A 21,248-nucleotide genomic window follows, 5' to 3' on the forward strand; every position below is an offset into this window, starting at 1 on the left:
CTATCAAAGATATATATATATATTTGTATGAAAATTAAAGATGTAAAGATGTGCCAGTTAACTCAATGGGGGAGAATCCTTTCATAATGTATAAATCATCACACTGTAAACTTTAAAGATTTTTTTTTTTTTTTTTTGCTTTTTCATGGCATATGGAGATTCCCAGCCTAGGGTTCGAATTGGAGCCTCAGCCGCCAGCCTACGCCACAGCCACAGCAAAGTGGGATCTGAGCCTCATCGGTAACCTACACCACAGCTCATGGCAATGCCGTATCCTTAACCCACTGAGCGAGGCCAGGGATGGAACCTGCATCCTTGTGGTTACTAGTCAAGCACATAAACCACTGAGTCACAAAGGGAAGTCCTTAAATATCTTATATTTTATTTATCCATTATACATCCAAAAAAAAAATCTTGGGGGAAGAAGGAAATCAGAACATACCCATCCAGTCCAAGCCCTTCAGAATTGAAGTGTAATCCCCTACCGCCTAAGCTACTTGCAGGTGGCAACCATTATTCATACATGTTTAGGAGCAGTATGAGTTTTCTTAGGCCACCGGAATGCCGTTTAGTTCACTGAAACTTACTGAACACTACTCACAGAACTCATACTGTTTCTACAAGTACCAAATTAGATTCAACAAGGTAATGGACTCAATGATGAGAAAAATCCAGCATGGGTTTTCAAAGTGTATGTACTTGACACCTTTCCCCTAGGAATCTTTGCTAATTATCACTTTACCTGAAAGGAGCAGGCAACTAGAATAATACCATGATCATTGTGCAGGCAGAGAAGAGGCTATGATACATCAAAGAGGGAAGGGGGAGGGGATAGAAAGAGAAAAATGCCTCGGGTTTAGAGACAGAGGCCTTGATTCATATTCTGATCTGACCACTCTAAGACGTGTGACCTCAGCACAATCACCTCACCTCCCTACTCCTCATTTCCTCATCTTTAACAGACTATCTACTTTATCTGGTTGTTGTAATGGCTGAACATATATGTACCCATCTGTAGTTTGGCCTTTTGAAGGTGCTCAAAGCTTGGCTGGAATCAGACAAATGAGGATCAAGTCCCTGTACTAATGTTTATTAACTGTTGTTTGGTTTCGGCAGATCACTTAACCTGTCTTTCTAAACGTAAGCTTCTTCATCTAAAACCCTTTCGGTCCTTTTTTTCTTTTTCTTTCTTCTTGTTTTTTTAGGGCCACACTGCAGGCATATAGAAGTTCCCAGGCTAGGGGTTAAATTGGAGCTGCAGCTGCCAGCCACAGCCATAGCAATGCAGGATCTAAGTCTTGTCTGTAACCTACACCACAGCTCACGGCAATGCAAGATCCTTAATCCACTGAGTGGGGTCAGGGATGGAACCTGAATCCTCATGGATATTAATCAGGTTTGTTTCCACTGAGCCACGATGGGAACGCCAAAGCCTTTCAGTCTTAATGCAAGAATGAATTAGATAGTATATAAAGTGCTTAGCACAATGCCTTACATAAGGAATTTAATAAAGGATATTATTACATATAATATTTTACATGGACTCCTGACTGCAAGGAAATCTAAGCATCCAGTTTGTGATTTCAGTGAAAACTGATGGTGAGTAGACTCTCCCAACTCTGTGCCCCAAATTTTTATTTTTGCCAAGAACTGGATAGTAGTCTTTTCCACTATCATTTGTGTATAGATCTTGAATATTCTTAATACACTTGGGTCTTTATGTTAATTTACACTTATATTAATACCTTTTTGCATAAATTCAGAGGGAATATGTAAATTAGAAATACTCTTCATATCTTTAACATCCATTATAGAAATTCAGTTACCACTGCCTCCATTTCTTTCCAGCTCATAAGCATCCAGATAAAAATTTTAAAAGCATTTGTTTCCAGGAGTTCCCGTTGTGGCTCAGTGGTTAACAAATCCAACTAGGAACCATGAGGTTGCGTGTTTGATCCCTGGCCTTGCTCAGTGGATTAAGGACCCAGTGTTGCTGTGAGCTGTGGTGTAGGTCACAGACATGGCTCGGATCTCGAGTTGCTGTGGCTCTGGTGTAGGCCTGCAGCTGTAGCTCCAGTTGGATCCCTAGCCTGGGAACCTCCATGTGCCATAGGTGCGGCCCTAAGAAGACTAAATAAATAAATACATTTGTTTCCAAACCAATCCTATGGTAGACATTTTATATTTAGGAGGCATGGAAGCTATGATGAAGTTTGACTTCCACTTTTCCTTACTAGGTCAATTTTTCCACATGAAGACTGCCTTTGTCATGAGGACAAAAGCCATAAACTAGCCCCATTGAGAAGCTGTTTATTTTGTGACCAACTCAGGCATTTGTGAGAGATCCATGAATGGAGTGAAATGGCCCTCACTAGCTGTTGGAATATTCCACACTTTTTCTGTATCAGAGGTTGGTGCTCCTTATCACCCTACAAATCTTAACAAGTTTTAAGAGGCCTTTAGTTATCATTCATTTGCTCCAACATATCAGAGAATTCACACTGAAATCATTTTAACATAATCACTATAGAAAGGTCGTTAAACAAAGCTCTATCCGTATTTGGTATCAGAGAATTCACACTTGAAAGAAATAGTAAGAATGAAGGAAAGGAGGGGAGTATAACTAGACACACAGATGTGGAAGAAGCCACAGACGTGCTCAGAAAGGTCTTTCTTGACAATCTATGTAAAATAGCACCTCCCCGCATCCATACCACCTAAATCTTTCCTCTGATTTATTCTTCTTCATGCCAATATCACCACCTGATATTTGTAATTTTTAGCTAATTAACTTACAATATTCTTTCCCCTTTGGAATACAAAATCCTTAAGAGCAGGATTTTGTGCCTGTTTTGTTCCCTGACTACACCTTCCCAAGCAGCTAAGACAGAATCTGGCATAGAGTGTGCATTCAATAAATTCACATGAGGAAGGAACTGGGACCACTGGTTGAGTGACCTGAGTTGGTCTCCACAAGACTGGAAATGGAGGCCTCTAGGCAGTTCCAAGAGAGGTATCAGGAAAAATGAGCCAATTTTCCTTTTGATAGTCACCACTTTCTCATAATTTCAGAGGTTCAAGAGTTGCTATTCAAGGAAATAGACATGTTGACATGGGGAAGATACTCAATTGTACTCACAATGAAAGAAACAAAGTAACAATAAGGTAGTATTTTTGCCTACTAGATTTATACTCAGTGTTGGTGGGGTGATAGGAGAAGCAGTGACTCACAGACATTGCTAGAAGGGTAAACTAGTACAAAAATTTTTAATTGCTTTCATCTAAATAATTCTACTCTTAAAATTGACAGAATGTATGTGTAACTGTGTCACCATGCTGTACAGGAGAAAAAAAAAATTGTATTGGGGAAATAACATTTAAAAAGGGGGAAAAAATTGACAGAACACTGTAAACCAGCTATAATGGAAAAAAAATAAAAATCATTTAAAAGAAAAAAATTAAATAAATAATTCTACCCTTAAGACTCTGTCCTACAGATATACTTGCATATGTGTGTACTGTTGGATACAGGAAAACATTAAAACAACCTAAATGGAAGGAACTGGCTATATAAACAATATGACATGTAAGCAACAAAACACCATGCAGCCTTTAAAAGGAGTAAGAGTGAAATATATTTCACCTCTCGGAAGTTCAGATGGTAACTGCCAAGCACAAACTTGAAGTTTCAGACTTCCCTATAGCTTAACTAGTGAACATTGTTTTAACTCCAATAGCAAACAAAGCCTTTGTAACTGTGAAAATACATTTTATGTAGAATTACAAACATCTCAGAAAATTAAATGAATTGAGGATGACAGACATGAGCTTTACTTCATCTCCAATTTTTTTTTTCTTTTTAGGGCCACACTTGCAGCATATGGGAGTTCCCAGGCTAGGAGCTGAATCAGAGCTGCAGCTGCTGGCCTACACCACAGCCATAGCAACATGGGCTCCAATTCATGTCTGTGACCTATACCATAGCTCACAGTAATGCGGGATCCTTAACCCACTGTGCAAGGCCAGGGATCGAACCTGCACCCTCATGGATACTAGTTGGTTTCGTTACTGCTGAGCCACAATGGGAACTCCCATCTATATTTTAAATTTGGTATTCATTCCAGATCTATTTCAAGATACATCTAATCCGTGAAGACTTCCCCCTGGGTCTCAGTGCATATGGCATGGCAAGCATCCCCAGAATCTTAGTCTCAGGAGGCAGTACAGGAACTATTCATCCTACCCCACATGGCATCAAACTTTTGCATTACGTCAGGAAAAGTGGTATCTAAGAACTTTGGGGAATTATCTACTGGATAAAAACTTATTGAGTCTACAGCTTAATGAGCAAAATGATGGCCACACTATCCACCCAGATATTTGAGTCAGAAACCTAGGGATCATACCAGATTGCTCATTTTCCCCCCTACAGCAATAGCTCATCAACAAATCTTGTCCACTCTATTTTCAAAATAAATCTCCACTCCCTTCCCCAATCTCCACTGCCTTCATGCAAGACTGCAAGACCCCACTAATTATTCTACTTCCTTTCATTGACCCTCCCACTCTCCCACAAAATTTCTCTGACTTGTGCTCAAGAATCTACCAGTAATGTAAGAATAATAATAAAATACAGACTAAGTACAACAATTTAAAAAGAGAAAGAGACGGAGTTCCTGTCATGGCTCAGTGGTTAACAAATCCAACTAGGAACCATGAGGTTGCAGGTTTTATCCCTTCCCTTGCTCAGTGGGGTAAGGATCTGGCGTTGCCATGACCTGTGGTGTACAGTGCAGATGCAGCTCAGATACTGCCTGGCTGTGGCTCTGGTGTAGGCCAGTGGCTACAGCTCTGGTTTGACTCCTACCCTGGGACCTCCATATGACTAAAAAGACAAAGAAATATATATGATAAAATAAAATAAAAAGAGAAAGAGAGATCAGCCTTGCCTAAGGAAATCAGGAAAGGTTTCACAGAGGTGAAAACCTTTTGATCATTTCTTGAAGTACAAGCAACAGTTTTCCAGATGGGTGGGGTGTGTAGGGAGAGTTCTTCCACAGAAGGAATAACATGTACAAAGGCACTGAGGCATGAACCAACAGACTGTTCAGTAAAGTGCAAGGAGTTCAGGATGGGTGAAAAGCAGGAAGGATGTAGGAGGGTGCTAAGGGAGGTAAGCAAAGTTCACCCATGGGGAGCGTGCTCCTTATGAACCATTCTAAAGAATCTGACCTCCTTCTTGTAGCCCAATGGTCATTAATACTTTGGGGTCATGAATCTTTAAAATCTAGTATAACTATGAATCCTATTCTCAAGAAAAAGAGGGGAGAAAGTACATCCACCAAAATAATGTGTATGGTGTCCACAAATACTTTGAAGCCCAGAAATAGCTTGGACTTAAAGTTCAAAACCCTGATATAGGCAATGTACCCATTTTCAGTCTTTTTAAATACCTGGAAGTATATATTACAATCAAGAGAGTAAATTATCCAATTTGTGTTTTAGAACACTAGTCTGCTGTGTTGTGAACAGATTAGAAGCAAGGGAGACCAACGGTAGAATAAGCAATAAGATACCATGACAACCATCTGGTCAGGAGATGATGAAAGCAATTGCCAAGAAATTTTTGGAAAAGATGAATGATTCAAGCTATCAGATATTTAAATGCATTACAATAGTTAAAATAATATGCTAATCAAAAAAGGTAGGTAAAAAATCATTGAAAAAGAAAATATACATAGAAGAATTTTAGAGTATGATTTTTCAGGGTTCAACTTGAACACAAAAGGATAGATTATTCAGTAGACCATTGTCAGGACAAGTGGAAAAATATTTGGAAAAGAGAGAAACTTAAATCCTCACATTGCTATATGACAAAATAGATTCAGATGGATTACAATTTAAAAGTATAATAAAGAAACAAAAAAATACTGTAAGAAAATGTAGGAAAGTTATGTGTAACCTTGGGATGGGGAAGTCCTTTCTAAAGACAACAAAGGCAGCAACTTTAAAAAGAGAAGATATGCAAATATTCAATTACATACACAAAAATTTCTCATGTAAAAATATACCGAGGGAAAAAAAGTCAAAGGGTGACCAAGAAAAATAGGAAAAATATTTACATTATAGAAGACTCATGGACAAATGGATACTATCTGTGCTATGTCAAGAATTTCAATAAGGTTAATTGGAAAATAAGCATCCCAAAATAAAGATAAGCAAGGACTATTAATAGGTAATTTACAAAGGAAAAAATGTCCAACTTCATTAGAATTTTAAGAAATGAAATTAAAACTACAGTGAAGTACCATTTCCCTCATATCAGACTGGCAAGCTTTTTATTTAAAAACAATACTACTTAACATATAGAAAAATACACCTTTTCATTCTCATACAAGAACAAATTGAAGGGAAACAAAAAACTTTCTGAAAGGCAATTTGACAAAAAGAATCAAACCTTTATAAGCAAATACACTCTTTAATCTACCAGCTCTGCTTCTGCAAGTGTATCCTAAGAAAATAATTTTGTTTTAGCTACAAGGCAACACATAACAATTTTTATTGTAGCAAGTAATCTAAATTTGATTGGATAGGGGAATGTATCTAATCACTAACTATAAAAAGAGTATGTTGTAGAAAAACATTTAGAGGCATGAATTAATGTTCATACCAGTTTGCTAAGTGAAAAAACAAAAGAAAAACAAAAGCAGTTTAATAAAACCATATTATCACAAACTAGACTAGCACAACCTCATTACTGCCCCAGCTACCATACCTATACAAGAGAAGAGAGGTTTGTTGAAATATTAATTTGAAGCACAATTCAATTACACTGATACAACAAATAATCAAATGATTCTATCAGTATCAGAGTAGCAGCAGTAGTAGTAGAAATAACAATGGAAATAATACACGACACTAAGCAAATGGCAGTCTAACTCAGTTAACATATCAGTAACAGAATTTAGATGGGCAGCTAGATTTCTAGAACCCCTTTACTGGTCTGATGTAATACCTCTGATGTAGCACAGTGGGCCTAGTTATGCCTCCTCATACTGTTCCCTTCATCCTAATCCTGCTCCTCTTCATGCCCAATTTTGCTGCAGAAATTTCAGAAGGAAGAATACAAAGGAAAACTACATTCTGTGGACATGGAAACTATGAATGGACAGAAGGCAGTTTGAGGTTGTCTCCTGGAGGTGTCAACAATTCGTCTAGGAGTGGTACTGATTGACATAATTTGGAAAGCACTACCCTAGATTGATAGGCTGGCAGTCCTGGTGTAACTTAGCACAGGAGTACCTGGATATCATCCTGTGGTACATGCTGATTTCTAAGTACCCTAGTTTGTATGAAACAGAGCAAGTAACACGTTTTCATCCTATTTGCAATACAGTGTTTTCATTCCAAAAGATCCACATGGGGACCCTGAAATTTTACAAGTATCATACAGATCAGTTAACCACGTATTAAAACCATATCATATATTTTAGAACAGCATCTCAAGTTCCTGTCATGGCTTGGCAGTTAACAAACCCAACTAGCATCCATGAGGACGCAGGTTGGATCTCTGGCCTTACTCAGTGGGTTAAGGATCCAGCGTTGCCGTGAGCTGTCGTGTAGGTGAAAGATGGCTCATATCTGGCCTTGCTGTTGCTGTGTGGCATAGGCCAGCGGCTACAGCTCTGATTTGACCCCTAGCCTAGGAACCTCCATGTGCTGCTAGTATGGCCCAAAAAAGACCAAAAAAAAAAAAAAACTCAACCAAACTGTACCTAATTTTGAAATATGCCAGCATGGAAGTTACAACCAGTAATATTTAACAATAATTTGCAATGGAAAAAAAATTTCTATTTCACTCACATTTGCAGACTTATCTTTGCAATTGCTAATTTCTTTGTTTCTTATTCCTTTCTTTTAACTATATACAAGAGATTCATCAGGAGAAACTTCTCTGTGCTGAAAGCAGTTTAATGTGAGGCAGAAAAAAATAAGAGCAGCTTTGGTGGGGGGAAGTGAGGAAGACAGTAAGAAAACTAACACCCACATCAATGAGTGCATGTTAGACAAAGGAAGTTATCTCAAAGTTCACATATTGGCAGGAGAAATATGCTATTTACCAATGGCGGAGAATGAAAAAACCCCAAAGACATACAAAACTCACTCTAAATATTTGCCCCTCTGGTTTAAGACCAGGGTGCATTAGCACAGGAGAGCTAAGTACACAGTGTGGACTCCAAGCTACAGGGTCCAGTTTCTCAATCAGCAGTGAGAAGTTACTCACCGATCCTCATCAACTTCAGCAGAATCACTGCTACTACTTTGGAAGAGAGTAGTTATCTATTTTATTATCAATAGTTCTTTAGTTCTTTATTTTAATTATTTTATTTATAATATATTCTAGATCAATTACACTGGTTGATTTATCTTATGATTTTTATTATCAATTGCTTGGAATTTCACTCATAAAGCTTGCATTTTGAATCTATTTTGCTGACATCTGCAGGCATTCCACATAGCAGAAAATAATAAATTACATTTTGTTAAGAGAAAATGCAATTAGTCAAGTCTGACAGTTAGCATTGATGAAAAAAGCATCCTCCCCATAAATTAAATTTTATGTGTTTCCTTTATATTTGGAAATTCCAGGAATGATTATTTAAAAGCAAAATCATCTATGTACCACAATAACTCAGAACAAACCCATGGTGTTATAAGACCTGACAGTATTTCTTGGAACAGAATGTTATTAGCTCATAAATTTAAGGCAGGCACACAGATGCCTGCCCCACACATAACATAAGACATTCTGCTCCAAAAAAACCTTTGGTCATATTTTGCCCATAAATACCTCATACTTCATAATCACACCAGTGGGAGGTTTAGGCTGTGTGAAGGGTTTTCCATTTCTCACACATCCAGGCAGAAAGATGGACAGTTTCATTCTGAAGATGCTCATTTGTTTTCCCCTCTAAATGTATCAACAAACTCACGCTTCACTCCTGAAATTCCCTTTCTGACTTACCTTGGGTTTACAAATCTGGAACAGGAGAGATGCTGCAGCAGAGCCAGCATCAGAATGTGGCCAAGGAAAATGAAATCTCAGTTCCTACCAACAATACAAATCTCTGACATTTGATAACACGGAAAAAAGGGAGCTAACATCCCCTCTAATCTTGCTGCTCTCGTAGCAGATACTTTAATGAAAACAACTCAAGCTCCTGACGCAATAGAGGGAGAGACTTTGCATAATGTTCAGTGCCTAATGCCTCCAAAAGGTATCTGATATTTATTTATGAGCCAAATACATTAAACCTGAAATGAAAAGACTTCTAGAATTTCCAAAAGCCTACATAAAATTGCCTGAGTAAGTATTAACAAATGAGTTGGAAGAAAAATAGTTAAAAATACTACTACGTAGGTTTCTCTGGTTTTTATTTGTTTTTCCCACCCCACCCCCCACACACTGGATCATGAAAACATGATTTTAAAGCTTTTTAATACAGACATCATTAATTTTATTGGTAAAATAAAATTATTTTATTGGTAAAATCTCCCTGAAGCCCATTTTTAAAGATCACCGGGAAAAAAAAAAATCTTACATTTTGTAAAATGTCCCAAATTCAAAACAGCAGAGAAGTGCAGAAACCCTAGGAGATTATGAGACAGCAAGTGAGGAGGCCTCAGGAGGTGTTCTGAAATAAGTCCTTCACAGAAGGAACTGAAAAGCAAGTCATTATGTTCTGTAATCATAACAAAAGAAACTTAAGTATATTCCTGTTTAACTGGAATTAAACAGTCAGAAGTTCACATAACCATTATTTTACTAAGTCATCTTTTATAAGAAAGAGACAAATGTAACATAAACAAGCTGGTTCAGAGATTTATTTTTAAAAACAGCTATTAGGATATGATCTGTGGAGACTGAACCTAACATTCAGCCTCGCCTATATGAAAAAGATTCTAAAGTAATGATCCAAATTCATATGATAACATTAGTATTGATTTTATCATTTTCTAATCATTTGAAAAGTGGTTTTGCCTCATTTTGATATAAGTTCTAACCTCAAGTTAGTTATAATACATAATGATTTAATTAGCCTATCCTCAGGCTTGTTTTTTATTTTATTTTATTTTATTTTTTTTTTTGCTTTTTAGGGCCACACCCAAGGCACATGGAGGTTCCCAGGCTAGGGGTCAAATCAGAGCTGCAGCCGCCGAACTACACCACAGCAACGTAGGATCTGAGCCACGTCTGCAACCTTCACCAGAGCTCATGACAATGCTGGATCTTTAACCCGCTGAGCAAGGCCAGGGATCAAACCTGCATCCTCACGGATTCTAGTCGGGGTCATTAACCACTGAGCCATGAAGGGAACTCCCAGCCTATTTTGGACACATTAAAAATCACAACAAAAATCAAGAATGAGGGTTATTTATTTTACTTGAGGAGAGAGGGACAGGGAGACTGAGTGCGTTATTTTCAAAAGGTAATGTTACTATGCATCATTTCTTTCTAGAGCAATTAGATGGGAGCAAAAGGTTGGGGACTAAAAAAATCTTTCATCCATAACTTACTTTGTATCAGAATAAATTTGGGAAAAATCACAAACTCAGTTTTACCAAATGTAAGTTAAGGGTATTAGTATGTTTTCTATATTTTTCACAACACAAAATTTATGATATAAATACAAGGTTCACTGACCTGGTCAAATCAAGCTGGATAAAAGTAATTGGCCTTATATGGTTTTATCTATCTTTTCCTGGAGAAAGTAAGACTGACCATTGATTTGACCACAAGTACATAAATGTTGTCCTTATGTCTTTACGTGGCTTTATTGGATTAAGATGCTCACCCAGGAATCAAATCTAAGTTTCTCATAAAGGCACCAGACCATTATATTACTATTGCCCACCTATAAATTAAAAAGTGAAAGTTGAAATTATGAAAACGAGTTGCTCAACACACAGGGTGAGGTTAAAAACATTAAAAGTATGGAAGATCGTGTTCTCCATTCAGTAAGCATTTAACACACATACGTGAAATAAATGACTCAACGGACCCTCCACGAGCCAGGAGATCACCAGGCTTTCCAAGACACACTTGTGGTGAACAAGCACTGGTACTTGCTGAAACCATGAGATGCTCACAAAATTACAAGAGGCACATATTTCTGATACTGCCTTTAACCATGTCTTTTTGCCCTTGTCTCCCTTTGGTCTCTTTGCTACTTCTAGGATAACCCCAGGTTTGCCCCAAAGAAGCTCACATAGTAGGGGAGACCTAAATTCTAAATACAGCCTCCCCAGCTCCCCCAATTATCTACTGACTTTAGGGAAGTCCTAAGATATGTCTTTATTTCCCTCTCTACAGAAGGCTTAAAGGCTAAGTAACCAATACTCTGTTGATATTAAAGATGACATCACCACCCTCTTTCACCCAAGGGGAAAACTTTCAGTTTAAATGGTGTTAAGAGATTTGGAAAAGCCAAAGAAAGAGCTTCCTTTTATTCCTAATTCCATAGCACATACTGCTGGACTCTTTCCAAAGCCAAGAAATGGTGCATCAGTTCAGTAATGTTCAGAATCATAACTGATAGCAGCATCCTTGCTGACCTGGATGTGTGGGTGATGCAAAGGCTTATTACAAAAATAATGCTATTTAAAAGTCAAATGAAATTGGAATATTATTAAATATATAATGACAGTAATAAAGAACTCATTACTACTCTTAGAGGCCCAGGAAAAGTATCCACATAGTTTTTTTTTTTTTTTTTCATTAGCACACAAAGAGTCTAAATAACTTCATGGGAAGGTTTAAATAACAATAAAAACACAATCCTCACTTTTTTTTTTTTTTTTGTCTTTTTAGAGCCACACCCTTGGCATATGGAGGTTCCCAGGCTAGGGATCAAATCGAGCTGTAGCTGTCAGCCTAAGCCACAGCGATAGCAATGCCACATCCGAGCCATATCCGTGACCTACACCACAGCCCACGGCAATGCCTGATCCTTAACCTACTGAGCGAGGCCAGAAATTGAACCTGCGTCCTCCTGGATACTAGTCAAATTCATTTCCGTTGAGCCAAGACAGGAATGCGGACAATCCTGTTTCTTATTCCTTCTTAGTAAAAGATTAATAAACAGTTACATGAGAAATATTAAGAAGAAATCCTCAGGAACTGATGTTCTATAACAGAGAATATTCTATAACAGAGAATACTCAGTTCTTGGAATTTCGGTATCTAAGGAAACATTGAAAGGTCACTTGTCCAAAGAACCAAGGGCATATCTGGAATTTTCTTCAACTAATCTAAGGGCCATCATATCTCGCACTCGTTTTCAACATAATTAATGTGAGTCACAGTGAGTTACATTTTCAATCATACTGAAAACAAACAAACCAACAAAAATGTAGACCCCAGGTCCATGTTTTTGTTTCATTCTTATTAAAACAACACAATCCACAGGACACTATGAGCATTTTGTCTCTGAATCCTCATCCTCATGTAGGTGTAAACAGGCCAGCCAGCTATCCAGCCAACAGTCGGAGAGCAATGTGTGTTATCTTCCTTCAGTAAATCCACAAACACTTCACCAACCACATTAAAGGTCCCGGGTAAAGAAGGAGATACAAACCCTGACCTCAAAGGGCTTAAAATTTGGTACATAAGATGTATTTGCAAATATGAAGTAAAAAGTGAAAACCGCCATCAACAAGGTTTAAAAGCAAAGTCCAACATCTATGACATTTCAGAGGCAATAGCTACATTGAGAAAGACTATTTCCTAGCACTTTAAAAATCACTCCAGAAAATATTCCAGATTATTAAACAGATCTGAGAAAAAACAAAGCAGCGTGGTTGAGGGAAGAAAAAACAAAATTAAAAAACTGTTTCAAAGTAGCATCTTCATGTTTTTCATTCAATGACGTACATGCCAGAAAAACATAAAATGAGACCAAATTTCTGCAATCCAACTTTGCCTACTCTCGGTGAAAAAGCTAGTTCCCAATGCGCCAGCAACTTTGAGATTAAGATGGAAAGCAGGTGAACTTCACATCATCATATATGTATGTTGGTCAAATTACCTTTAGGATTTAAAAAATCACATTTTGCTTTTTCAATGAACACCGCAAACATGCACAGTCTGAAGCCTCTTACCTTTGCTGTTTAATTATCCGATTGCAGCTCAGATCAGCTGTTTATAATCCAATTTTGAGAAAACCATGCATGTATCTAAAAGCATAGTTTGTTCAAGTAGAAAGTTGACTGAATTCTCCTAGACTACAAAGAGATTGGCATGTTTGCTTGTGCAAATCAAATTATTTAATTGCAAAACTGGGAATTACTCCATAGATGTGAATGGATGTCTAATTTAAGTCACAAAGGAGAAATTATACTCTTAGGAGAAGTTATTTACTTACTCATCTTCCTAACTAGATTTCCATGCACATGAGAATTTCAAGTCAGGAAATCACTGCCAACAAAGTTCCACCAGAGACAACCAAAAAAAGATTATAAATGTCTTGTTAGCTGTAAATAATGATAAAATGAAGATCTTGGGGAATATGATTACAGCTGGTCTAGCCTGAAGAGTTTTAAATATATATTAACCCAAGTCGATTATATTCTGGTTTAAATTTATACATTAAAACCAGTTTATTGTATGCTTTGTCACACAATAAGAAAAATCAAGCAAAAGGATCAAGTCCCTTTCTTTCCCACAATATTTTTCCAATTGTAAGTCTCTAGCTCCTCCCTTTCTACCTATGTTGACAAAGGTACTTTCTTGCCCCTCACTTAAGTACATTCCTCCCACAGTACCTGGTCTGAACTTGTTTGCCTGCTGTTCTTACTGGCAACTTCTAAGTTATCTTTTCAGATCTTTTTTTTTCCTTTTTTTTTTATGGCCACACCTGAGGCATATGGACGTTCCCAGGCCAGGAGTCACCACAGCAACACCAGATCCCTGTTAACTTACTGAGTGAGGCCATGGATCAAACCCACATCTTCACAGAGCCCTCACAGAGTCCTTAACCCACTGAGCCACAACTGGAACCCTGAGATCCTTTGATGAAATGACTTATCAGGGCATCTCATGCGTTCTTTTGTGTGGTTGCACCCCTCCCACTTCATTTTCCTTGCTGGGCACCGTAGGAGTACACACATGCAAAAGCCTATAACTTCTTGTAACCCATCTGTTTTTACTTCAGTTGTATTCAAAACTATTAAGAAAAGGACTGGAGTTTTCTGGTGGCTCAGTGGGATACGGATCTGGCATTATCACTGCTGTGGCTGAGGACGCTGGTGTGGCACAAGTTTGATTCCTGGCCCCAGAACTTCTATATGCTGCAGGAATGGCAAAAAAGAAAGAAACAAAGAAAAAAGAAAGAAAGAAAGAAAAGGAAAGAAGTGGACTGGACTGGAGAATGGGAGATTTGGAGCTGGTCATTGTGTAGCCTTGGGCCAGTTAAATAATTCACTGGACCTGTCTTCTCAGACACAATATAAGGAGGACCTCATTAGATGATGAATCTCAAAGGTTCTGACAACCCTGAAACTGGAGGACTTTGCAGTGCTTTGACGTGGGACCTCACACTTGGATGCCTTTTGTTCCATTAAAAATATGGTTGGCCCTTCTCCCAGAGAATATAAATCCAGACAAAGACAAAGGGCACATACCTGAGGAGAGAGTGTAAACAGGGACGAAGCAAGCAGAGAGGGGCATGTGGGAAGAGCAGGAAGAAAGGAGGCGGTGGGGAGGGAAGAGCAGAGGGAGAGAAGAATGAGGAGATTCCAGATACATGGGAGGGGGTAAGAGTGGGGAGCAGGGCGAAGTGGTTAGAGAAAGAGAGGAGATACTGAAAGGTACAGGCAGTTAAGAAAACTAAAGAAGGAATCCAAGGAGCAGTACACAGCTATAAGTACAGAGTATAAAATCTGAAAATCTTCCCATGTATTTTTTGCCTGGTAATAAATACTTACAGTTCTTTGGTCCTCTCCAGAAAAAAATGCCTAAAAGCAAAATATCTGAGTATTGAAATGATAACTATTTGTCAAGGAACAAAAGTTGTTTTCTATTATGGGTTTACTAAACACTAGATGATGACATTTTAAACAATCATAGGTTATTATTAAAAAATTAGCACAAGAGGAGTTCCCATCGTGGCACAGTGGTTAACGAATACAACTAGGAACCATGAGGTTGCAGGTTTGATCCCTGGCCTTGCTCAGTGGGGTAAGGATCTGACGTTGCTGTGAGCTGTGCTGTAGGTTGCAGACGCGGCTCAGATCCTGTGTTGCTGTGGCTCTGGCGTAGGCCGGTGGCTACGGCTCTGATTAGACCCCTAGCCTGGGAACTTCCATATGCCTCGGCAGCAGCCTTAGAAAAGGCAAAAAGGCAAAAAAAGAAAAAAAAAAAAAATCAGCACAAGACAAATTCTAGCACAGGGCCTGGGAGATGGTAGGCAAAAATTTACCTTAGAGGGAGAGAAAGGAGAAGGAAGGAGACAGAGAAAGAAAGGTGATGTTTTAAAGTGACATATAAATCATCTTCCCGAGCGCCAAGACCATGCATCAAAATGGAGAGAGAACAAAAGGATAAAATATGCCCATGATGTATTGCCTAAAACTCTGAACAAGCTACAAGTATAAACTACAGTAATGAAAAGTCAAGTAACTAGAACCTAATCACCTGAATCCTGAATTTATCAGAACACATATGCACACATTTACACTCCAGTATTCAAGGAAAAACAAATTTACAAGCATATAAAGTATTTCAGTGCTCATGAAATAATAGTGATCAATACCACCACCAGTAGCAGCTCCCTAGGACTGTCCCTGGAGAACAGTCATTCCCTGATCCCCACATGTCCACAGAACAGTAACCACTGTTGTTCCATGTGTAGACCAAGAAGCCACACAAGGACCTCAGTGGTCAACCAAAGCCTGGTTAAAGTAGTGAGCTTCACAGCCAGTATGACCTGTTTTAAATGGTTTCCCACTAGTGAGTTTGACACACTGGCCTATCTGTAAAATGGATGGAGCCAAGAGCGCCTAGCCAGCAGCTCCCCTTCCCTTTCCCAACTTCCATTCCATTCTGCAAAGGGAGGAGCCTTACACACATCCAAGGTGTACACATAGGCCCACACTCTTTGGTCCTAAGAGTGCACACGCACAATTGATGCAGTTCACCTTTGGGAGATCTGACCCCAAGAGAGTCCCACAAAGGCTCTGCAAGTAATTTTGGGATCACTTAAGCAGGGGCCTGCAGGGTTCTGAGTGGGTTAGAAGTCGGGGTGAGGGTGCTTTGCATAAACAACATCCCCAAGTCCCCTCAGAATCCTCTGTTCCGTGGAACATGGTACAGCTGAAGGAGAGCCGGGGGGGGGGGCCCTTTAAAGCTGGAGACCTCAGCGAAGAGTCCTTCTTGCCCATGGCCAAAGGGTGTTACTGTTGATACGACATTTCTGCCTTAATTGGGTTAGCCAGAAAATCTAATTAGCTGTATCTCATATTCCAAACAGCCGGACTACATAGTATCAGTTATACTGTTTAGTGAAAACAACCAACCTAAATGCTAAAATTATTTCTGCTCAAGGGGTCAGATGACTTTGGTTTTAATACCATAGAGCCCACAGCACAAGAAGATGCATTTCTTCAGCTAGAAAACTACACACCATTTAAGAATCAGCTAGCACAAAGAGAAGCTTTGTGAGCTCTTAGGGAGTAACCAAGCAAAGAGTAAAGCTTTTATCTCAATTCCTGCTTCCTCACTCTCAATCTACAAAACATCACAGGTCAAGGTTGTGGGCCACATTTAATGACGCACCTGCCCTTTTGTTCTCCCTTCTTTTGACACCTCACACTGACATCTATTTTCCCCATAGGAAAACAAAAAGATCCACTCTCTCAAAAAAGTGTTCTGTAGCTCTACTTCCCCCTTCTACCACCCAACAATTTTTTCTCATATTCTCAGGGCTCTATCTGGTTGTGGTTAACCAACTTATAAACTACCTACCATGTAACAATGGGCTAGTGAGCATTATCAGTTGAATAGGTCATCCATCCAAATTAACGCTCTAACAGAGCCTTGAAAACACAACATTCCTTAATATGTAAAATGACTCTAGGAGTTCCCATCGTGGCTCAGAGGAAACGAATCTGACTGGTATCCATGAGGATGGAGGTTCAATCCCTGGTCTCGCTCAGTGGGTTAAGAATCCGGCATTGCCATGAGCTGTGGTGTAGCTCACGGACACAGCTTGGATCTGGCACTGCTGTGGCTGTGGTGTAGGCCAGTGGCTACCAACTCCAATTCAACCCCTAGCCTGGCAACCTCTACATGCCATGAGTATGGCCCTAAAAAGACCAAAAAAAAAAAAAAAAAAAAAAAAAATCCAGTAGAAGGTATGTATTACAGAAATGGGATCAGGCAAATGGGGCACACAAGCTTCTTGGAGCACGTTGAATATATCATGCAGGCAGCTGCCTGTTGCATGGAATGGCCTCTCTATGTGGACAGAGTACAAGGAAGAGATAAGAGAGAGAAGACCATTATCCTAATGGGTTTACAGGGCGGTTGAAAAGACAGAATCTATGTAAAATGAAAAAGCTTTAATAACATTACAAAGTAACACAAGGATACAAATGCATGAGTTATGAGGCCTTTCCCTCCTGATTTCTCATACTCTTCCAAACATCTGATCTGCTGTAAGCATTCCCCAAAATCTGACTAAGAGACAGAAGATTTGGCTTGAGTAGTAAAAAGAAAATGGCTTGGAAGAACTTAGACACATTTCCTTCCTTCTCTACTCTCACATTTTTCTACTTCCCAGAATGTAGGCCTTTGGGAAGATGTTTAGAGGTGTCCCTATACATTCCACGTGCTTCTATCTTTTAAGTCTTTTAATGTATCAAGATCCTCAAGTTAGCTGGAGTTCCCGTTGTGGCTCAGTGGGTTACGAAACCAGATAGTATCCTTGAGGATGTGGGTTTGATTCCCGGCCCTGCTCAGTGAGTTATGGATCCAGCATTGCCATGAACTATGGTGTAGGTCACAGACGTGGCTCGGATCTGGTGTGGCTGTGGCAGTGGCATAGGCTAGCAGCTGTAGCTAGGATTCAACCCTCTAGCCTGGCAACTTCCATATGCCATGGGTGTAGACCTAAAAAAAAAGGGATCCTCGAGTTAGCTTCATTCTTCTCTATAGAAGGGTGAATGCTGAGTCCAATTGCTGCTTGGAAATTGTCAGTTTTGCCATTGCTCAGGGCCATGACTTGAGAAAGGCAGGTAATTCCTGAAATACCAGAACCCTAGGCTCAGACTCAAAAAATTCATATTCCAGCTCCAGTTGTAATGCTCAGTTGCCATGAGAAAGCTATTGAACTCTTTGAGCTTCAGTGTCATCTGTAACATAGGGATTTGTTTCAGCCAAGATCAAAGCAATTAGCACACGTTGAAGAGCAGATAGCACAGTGGGGCTCAGGATATGTGGCTGCTGTGAACACCCATGCCAGGGGTTCTCTGCCTTAGAACTGCTTACAGCAGGATCAGATCCATTTGTTTACTCAGTTAACAAATAATTTGTTGAGCAGCTAATACCCCCACTCTCACCCCAACTGTCTGCTGAATACTTGTGAGAAGCACTAGAGCTATAAGCCATCCCGTCACTACTGGACACTGTCTATTTTCAAGTTTTCTCCCTTCTACTGTTTTCCCTTTGGGAAAATAGTTAAGAATCTATGTCATGTTTGCTTGTTCAAATTATATCTATTGGCAACATTTTGGCATGGAGCCCATTCCTCTCTGGGCTTCATTATACATCAAAATTCCCACAGTTGGTGTTTTTTCAAGACACATAGATCAGCACAGTCTCTAAGAAGTTCTCTCTTGGGCTTGATAAAGAAGAATTAAAATAAACCTGGACTTGATCAAGCCTGGTTTTCAGGCTGTCGTGACAGGCTGGTGTTGAGGGGGATAAATTGAATTACTAAGAATGGAAGTTTCCAATAATCAAAGAAGAGAAGTGGTAATGAGCAGGGCACAGAGATAACGAGGAAGTACATGCAGTGCATACTGGAGCCCATCTGATAATTCCTCTGCAATTCACGTGCCCCTCCTCATTTTACCACCACTGAAAACCAAAAATGTAGCAAGCAAATATTTGAACAGTAATTCTTCCTCACTTGAGTCTCTAGTTATGACCAAATAAAGACTAACTAGTTTCTTTAAATCAGGGGTTCAAAGAACACCTTCTTATTAAATAATGACCCAAAACAGTGTGATTTAATACAGCCTTACTGGGTTACAAATGGGCAATAATGCAAATAGATATTTGAAGCATCACTTTATACTATTAATTCCAGGAAAATCACACACTGAGCTGTCCATTAAAATGGGAAAGTCGGAGTTCCCATTGTGGTTCAGTGGTTAAGAATCCGACTAAGAACCGTGAGGTTGTGGGTTTGATTCCTGGCCTGCTCAGTGGGTTAAGGATCTGGCATTGCCATGAGCTGTGGTGTAGGTCGCAGACGCGGCTACAGATCCCGTGTTGCTGTGGCTCTGGTGTAGGCTGGCAGCTACAGCTCTGATTTGACCCCTAGCCTGGGAACCTCCATATGCCTCAGGAGCGGCCCTAGAAAAAGCAAAACAACAAAAAGTCATACTTGCTCAAACCCCAGGGAAGCTAATTGACAGGATAGAACAAGAGTTTGAAAATATATTTTTGGCACAATTGTTGGCCAAAATCATTGATAATATAAAAATTAGTTCTGTACCTTCACAGTGGCTTCTATTTTCCCTGATCTACCTTAATATTAAAAGGAGAATGAGCATCCTCAAAAAAATGGAGGAAAGTGTAGACAATAGCATGATTTTCAGCTCCTCTCTTCCAACACCCATCTTCTCCACATGCTTATGATGCGTGAGAAAGAAGCATAAAAATGTATGGGGTGTACATGATTCAGAGGAGTTCTTGACCAAAATATGCATAGGCAGGACTGCCACTTGGCACAACCCCATTCATACTCTGAGAAATGTACCCCCAGGATTGTGCAGGGCACCATCTTACACTACACAATGCCCCTGTCTGCAGGGTGTCCAAGGACCCTCAAAAAAGGAAAGTACTCCTAGCCCAGGAAGATACCATGTCACTCTGTAAAGCCAGTTCAGTCCTAATGAGGGGAGGAGAAAAAAGAGTATATTGACTTTAAAATCATTCAAGGAGTTTCTTCCATGGCACCAAGGATTAAGAATCTGAATGTAGCAGCTTGGGTTGCTGCAGAGGTTCGGGTTCAATCCCCGGCTTGGCGCAATGGCTAAAGGAAGCAGTTTGCCACAGCTGCATTATAGGTCGCAGGTGTGGCTTGGATTCATTCCCTAACCTGGGAGCTACCATATGCCGTAGGTGCAGCCATAAAAATAAATTTACTAATTAAAGAAGTTCTACTAGTATATGCAGAAGAAGTATCTTGAGAATAAGTAAAAGATGTCACAAGAAAGGAAAAAGGAAGAAAGGAAATAATCACAAGAAAGGAAAGTCTTTCCATTTGACTGATCCTCAGATAAACAAAATCCAAGTGGGAATGTCTGGACAAATGGTTTTCCTATCATCACACCCATACACCTGGTAGAACCTATCAGCAAGCAAAGAAAACATTCACCGAGTTTCCATTGATGAAACATACCATGCCTTCCCGTTGGTTGTCTTTTGAAAATATTAAGCCATATAGTTTAAGTTTTTGTTTTGATCTGAAAAAAATGGAATTGATACCCTAAATATACTGCATTAGAGAACAAATCAGCCTAAAAGCAGGACAAGGGATTTCTATTTGGCCAGAAAAATGATGCCCCTGGACCTCAGTCAGCAGATCAAGCAGTATTCAAGTTTAGAGTGTGCTCATCCCAAATGGCATAGTGAGCCTGCTTTCCTGGGATGCTGCTCCAGATGTTCTAGAAGCAGGATCTCTTAAAAGGAGGAGTGAAAAGAACAGGACCATCCTAGGGCCAGGTAACCCTAACTTGGAGCTTCTGTCCTGTCCTTCTCTATGGGCTAGGAGTCTGCGGGGCTGGAGGATATACCCACCATAGCAACAAGCCCACTTCTAGACCAGTCCCCAAGTTCCCATGTCCCTAGAATTCTCTTCCTCAAATGGTCCAAAGCCAGCCTCCAGGACCCATGTGGGTCTTTACCCTCCCAAGATCCGACCACTTTGCAGCCAGTGTGCATGCCCCTAAGCCTGAGG

The 21,248-nt window shown here is 39.6% G+C and overlaps 1 protein-coding gene across 22 annotated transcripts in view; it reads right to left on the minus strand.

The window, feature by feature from the left end:
• The window catches only part of PDE4D (phosphodiesterase 4D), a 1,507,422-nt gene that overhangs the window by 1,422,841 nt on the left and 63,333 nt on the right, over positions 1-21,248 (minus strand). Inside the window, exon 1 of one of the 22 annotated variants that reach the window (XM_085002313.1) lies at positions 9,026-9,203. The exons of 20 other annotated variants lie outside the window; for them this stretch is intronic. The gene's annotated coding sequence lies outside the window, so the exon portion shown is untranslated. Of the gene's footprint in view, positions 1-9,025; positions 9,204-21,248 lie in introns of those variants that run through there. One more of the 22 variants, XM_085002308.1, reaches the window with a different exon arrangement.

Source organism: Sus scrofa, chromosome 16 (genome assembly GCF_054392235.1).
Source record: "Sus scrofa isolate SSC_HxYL_T2T_F1_AM1 chromosome 16, Sscrofa_HxYL_maternal_Yorkshire_Landrace_v2.0, whole genome shotgun sequence".
In the NCBI taxonomy this organism is placed as follows: Eukaryota; Metazoa; Chordata; class Mammalia; order Artiodactyla; family Suidae; genus Sus; species Sus scrofa.